Below are 6,000 nucleotides of genomic sequence, written 5' to 3'. Positions count from 1 at the left end.
AAATACTTCCAATGATGTTTTTTCCTAACATTTGCGTATTTATTAGGTTCTGATACTTTATTATTAATTTGTTGTTGTTGTTGTGGTCTTCAGTCGTGAGACTGGTTTGATGCAGCTCTCCATGCTACTCTATCCTGTGCAAGCTTTTTCATCTCCCAGTACCTACTGCAACCTACATCCTTCTGAATCTGCTTAGTGTATTCATCTCTTGGTCTCCCTCTACGATTTTTACCCTCCACGCTGCCCTCCAATACTAAATTGGTGATCCCTTGATGCCTCAGAACATGTCCTACCAACCGATCCCTTCTTCTGGTCAAGTTGTGCCACAAACTTCTCTTCTCCCCAATCCTATTCAATACTTCCTCATTAGTTATGTGATCTACCCATCTAATTATTAATTTAATATAAGTATATGCTGTAATATTTGATGTTATGGAAATATAAGTTCACCTTTTTTGACTTTGTTCGATTGGCTTACCTAATTCACATGTTACAATGATTCTGCTACTGGGTAGGAACAGTGATCAAGTAAGACTGACCTTGGGGTTTTACTAAAATGTGGGAGTGATGAAATAATGTTTATCTTATGCGGAGAAGTACTTTTGGGATTACTGTTTGTAATGGAACTTTTATAAGCCTGTGTATTTATTGATTGGACATGGTACTTCCCTTTTCGTGGACGATGGAGGAAATGTGCGTTTTAACAGAGCTAACGTGGGAATTTTACGCGCGCCCCTTGAGTAAACAGTGTGATTTCCGAACTAGAAACATCCCTCAACTGCCGCTGGAGTGCGTTGCGATCGCGTATACCACGTTGGGGCCCAACGTACCGTATGCGCAAGTCGCATCGTTCCGGAGCGTTCAGCAGCACGTTGAACTTGGCACGCTCAACGTTAACGTTCGACAGCACGGTCCGTGTGCCGACGGCTTTAGACCGCACGGACAACCGGGCGGGTCGGTCTACCTTACTTAACTCCTCGCTTAGCGCATTGCTACGCTGCTGACCATTGCAATTGCAACTCCATGAAGGCGGCGTGCGACAAACGTCGAATTGACATGAGGAGTACCGCCTGCTTAGATACCTTTTTAGAGCAACCGCATAAAGTAAGCCTGTTTATATGCTGTATATAGAGTTAAATTACGCATTGGGATCCTCGTCAAGAACTGACGTTTGTTTGTGACAGAATCGTGTCGCGGCTCGTATAAGGAGCAGAAACGTCTACTTTGACGTACCGGTATTTGACAGCGGCAGGATACTGGTCTATCGAGACTGCTTTTATCGTTATACCGTCGCGGCATTACTGCTCTCGTTGATCGGGATCGCAGGACTGTCACGCGAATACGGAATCGATGGGTTCAGAAGGAGCACACTACAGGATCTCAGCGGCCCTCTGCGAATGGCACACGAGAGGACAGACACACAATCTTTCTATCTGTCGTGCAGGCTCGTTCAGCCACGTGACGAACGTTGAGTAAGGAAACGGGCCTGTTTCCAGAGAGGCGCGTAGCCACACGGGCAGTGGGGCGAGGTCTGGAGCGCCCTTCGACCATAGATACTAGTAGACTGGCCTTGCTGTGCAGAAGCTGTAGGGCTGGCGTGGCTCCAACATAAACCACGTGACTGTTGGCAAAACGTGGCGGGTTTTCAAATCAGCGGTCTGCCATCCTATGTTTGTATCGTATTTTCCCCACATTTCTCAATTGACTGCCAAACGCTTCCAACAAAAATTACTTTTTTTATTTGCGAAAAATTATGTCAGAACTACATTTGACCTGGATTTTTCACAGTGCCATTTATAAAATCTAACAAATACATCTAACGCCCCTCTGGTGGGCAGCGGGACGAAATTACTATAAACTATCAATTAAAGTAAAATGTCATTAAAATTCTTTTAAACAGTAAGAGGGGGCTCGTGTCAAAACTTTAAACATTGGATTCGGCGCGTTTTGAGCTCTAGTCACTTATAAAAGAAAATGGGACATGGGAATTATGTCAACTATAGGTGCCAAAATTGTCGACTTTAGGAGCAGGTCCATTTTAGAGTATCAATTTTAGGTGCACTTCAAATGTTCAGTTCCTACTATTTTTACAAAAGTTTGAACTAACAGTTTTTAAAAAAATGATATTTTAGATGAAAGGTGAGACTTCGAAGTTTCAGAAAATAATTTAGGAGCCTACATTTATTTAATAGTATTAGAAGGTAGAAAAAAAATTCTCTTCATGTGTAGACTATAGGTGCTCTTATCTTGTTATAATCTCACTTGTATATACAAAAAGGCGCGTATGTGCAGATGGCTTAAAGTTTTTCCGTTTCAGGGCCTGTATCCAAAGCTGCCTTCGGTTTCCATCCTTAGGGAACCTATGTGTAGGAACGAGAAACAGTTATACTTGCTTCTGTAACCGAATTATCGCAGATACTTTCCAAAATGTGATATGAGTCTGACTTTACAGGCATCACTTTCAACACTTTAAATTACGTGATACTCTATTTCAAGTGTAAAAAACAAATAAGTCACTTCAGCAGATTTCAATAAACGCATCTGCACTATCATAGAAACACGTGAAATGTTAATACCATTGCCCCCAACAAAACGGAGTACAGCCATAAGCGCAACACGAAACAACCATGTTTTGCCAACATTCACGTGACTTTAGCCCAGAGATGTTGGAGCCACGAAAATGACGTCAGGGCCAGTCTATTATATTTATGGACGAAGGGAGCGCCACGGACTGACCGTGCTTTTGCTGCCGGTATTTGCATTTTTCGTGATTTTTGCAATATGAGCTATAGGCTATGGTCTAAAGTTTAATGCTCATAAAACCAAAAATCTTCAAGGATGCACGACGGACTATCAGTGCGGCGATCACGGTCGTGTTTTCCCTTGACGAGGCAACAGAGGGGTGCTCGACCGGGAGCGGCAACACGCCATCTTGACAGGCGAGTCCTCGATAAGAGTGCGCAGCATCACGGCGGGCGTATCCGCATGTGGCGGTTCCGAGGAGAACGAACACTGCCAGGCTGCATTCGTCACCGTCATACGTCCCCAGAGTGATGTTAAGCGCTGCCATTGAGTACACAAACACGATCTGGTTTGTGAGGCACGCATACGTCTTAACGACCGTCGTTGTCTCCTATCCTCGAGACGTTACCTTTCAATAAGATAACGCAAGCCCGCATGTTGGTCGCGCTGCCCCGATCTACCTCGGTAAGGAAGGTGTTCGACTATTGCCTTGGCCAGCCTGTTCCCTGACCAACGGCATTTCCCCAATGGTAACACCGGTTCCCGTCAAATCACCGAAGTTAAGCGCTGACGGGCTGGGCTCGCACTTGGATGGGTGACCATTCGGTCCCATTTTAATTGCTTAGTTGTCTGCCCTTCGGCAGATTTACACTCCACAGCCCTCTATGCTTCTCTCTCCTCTGGCCGGCCGGTGTGGCAGAGCGGTCCTAGGCGCTACAGTTTGGAACCGCGCGACCGCAACTGTCGCAAGTTCGAATCCTGCCTCGGGCATTGATGTGTGTGATGTCCTTAGGTTAGTTAGGTTTAAGTAGTTCTAAGTTCTAGGGGACTGATGACCTCAGAAGTTAAGTCCCATAGTACTCAGAGCCATTTGTACTATCTCTCCTCTGTTTTCCTGTTCAGACTTTGGTACCCTCCTTGTGGTCTGCTGATCTCGTCTAGCATCTGGTATCTTCTTTGCGCTTCCCTCTCTTCCCTGGAATAACACCTACTAGAATGCAGTCTCGCCTCAAATTACGTCCTGTCCACTTTAGTTTCCTATTCTTTACCTATCTTACGCTCTTCTCCAACTGTTCGCAGTACTTCCTCATTGCTGATTTAATCAGTCTACATATACATCTACATCTATACTCCGCAAGCCACCTGACGGCGTGTGGTGGAGGGTACTTTAATTACCTCTATTCCAGTCTCGTATTGTTCGTGGAAAGAAAGATTGTCGGTATGCCTCTGTGTGGGCTCTAATCTATCTGATTTTATCCTCATGGTCTCTTTGCGAGATATACGTAGGAGGGAGCAATATACTGCTTGACTCCTCGGTGAAGGCATGTTCTCGAAACTCCAACAAAAGGCCGCACCGAGCTACTAAGCGTCTCTCTTGGAGAGTCTTCCACTGGAGTTTATCTGTCATCTCCGTAACGCTTTCGCGATTACTAAATGATCCTGTAACGAAGCGCGCTGCTCTCCGTTGGATCTTCTCTATCTTTTCTATCAACCCTATCTGGTACGGGTCCCACACCGGTGAACAGTATTCAAGCAGCGGGCGAACAAGTGTACTGTAACCTACTTCCTTTGTTTTCCAGTCCAACTGATCTTCTCCATTCTGCGCCATATCACTGTTTAATAAGCCTCAATCCTAGTATCTTTCTCTTTCATGAATGTCTGTGTTTCTGCTCCACACAAGGCCACGCTCCATATCTGGCATTTCAGCAGTCTTTTCTTAAGTCATATTGAAACCACTAGCTAAGAATCTTTCCTGCTTTTGAAATACCTCTCTCGCCTATGACACTCTGATTTTGATATCCTGCGCGCGATGGATATTTTCCCTAATCCAGCTTCCAAAATCCTTCAATTCTCTCATCTGTTCGTAACGTACACTTCACTCTTCTTTTCATTAAGCCTACAACCATGCCCTTAGTTATCTTTTTTCTACTTTCATAGAGTTTGCTACATAGACTTTATTCAGAACGTTTAGCATTTGGATTAGTGTCTCTTCATTTTCTGCAAGAATCACAGTGTCATCTGCGAATCTTTTTTCGACCAGCTATTCTGGCCCAGCTTTTCGATCCAAACACCTTTTCACTATTACCTTCTAATTAATGTTGAACGGGACCGGCAACTGACAACAGCCCTGTCCTCTTCCGACCTTGCTGTCTTCCGAGCTCTATCTTCCTACTCGTTCCCTTGACTTCTGGTTCAAGTACAGATTTGCAATCAGTCTTCTCTCCTTCCACTTGTATTCCCTTCCTCTTCAAGATATCCATCAGCGTATCCCACTGCACGCTGTCAAAGACAATTTCGAGGTCTGTGAAGGCCGCAAATACTTCTTTGACCCTTTTATATATCTCTTTCACCAATAGTCCTCAGAAGGCGATTGCCATCTCGTTTCTCTTTTCCCCTTCTGAATCCATATTCGTCCTCTCCTTCTCCAGCATTCCTTATAGCCTTCTATTCAGAACTCTAAGGAGAACTTTTGGTGCCTGCAACATTAGGCTGACATTCCTAAGAGCAATATATCGATATTAAATGAAACAAAAACGTCGACCCGAGCTCTAGGATTACGCGGAAGTACACACAGTCGCCTGTTGCTCTCGCTGTCGGTAGGCAACCAAACCTTGCGGGCATCTTTTCCAAGTCGCACAGTGGCCATTTGTGGGCGCAAATGTAGCTGTAACGTGACTCCCAGCTCCGGCGAGGCAGAAGCGGCAAGTTTTCGACGTTCCCGGAGTGATCTGACCGTGTCGTAAACACGGGCGCGCAAACCGGTTGACTTTCTCTTGCAGCAACCGCGGCCTACGGCCTACTCGCCCGGTAACTGCATTACCGCAATCCAGTTGCACAGTTGTTGGCGCACTCGAGCCAGACCTCCTTGGTTGTGTAAGTTCCTCAAAACGTTTTCGTATTGTAAATGGAATAACTTCTGTACACGTCTCCCAACAAAGGAAGAGGACAGCATCTGCTTTGGAGAGTGGGACTGCGTTACTCGATCAAATGACACTTTCGTACGATAGTAATATCTAATCGTAATCGCATCAATAGCCATGGTACCTCAGTTTAAAAGAGCCAAATAGTGGACTCGTATTCAGAAGTGCTTGAAAGAAACTCCTTCAGAATTTACGATCTTCGAGCGATTACAGCAATGCTGTTCTAACTCATCATCAGCGTTCAAGATATACTAACGGTAATTTCATAAAATCTGTAGAGCATCAAAGTTTTCGGAGCTTCCCCAAATCACACCACGTGAAAGCTAAGTAGAAACTT

Source organism: Schistocerca piceifrons, chromosome 5 (genome assembly GCF_021461385.2).
Source record: "Schistocerca piceifrons isolate TAMUIC-IGC-003096 chromosome 5, iqSchPice1.1, whole genome shotgun sequence".
Taxonomy (NCBI): domain Eukaryota; kingdom Metazoa; phylum Arthropoda; class Insecta; order Orthoptera; family Acrididae; genus Schistocerca; species Schistocerca piceifrons.
This window is presented reverse-complemented; position numbering follows the sequence as displayed.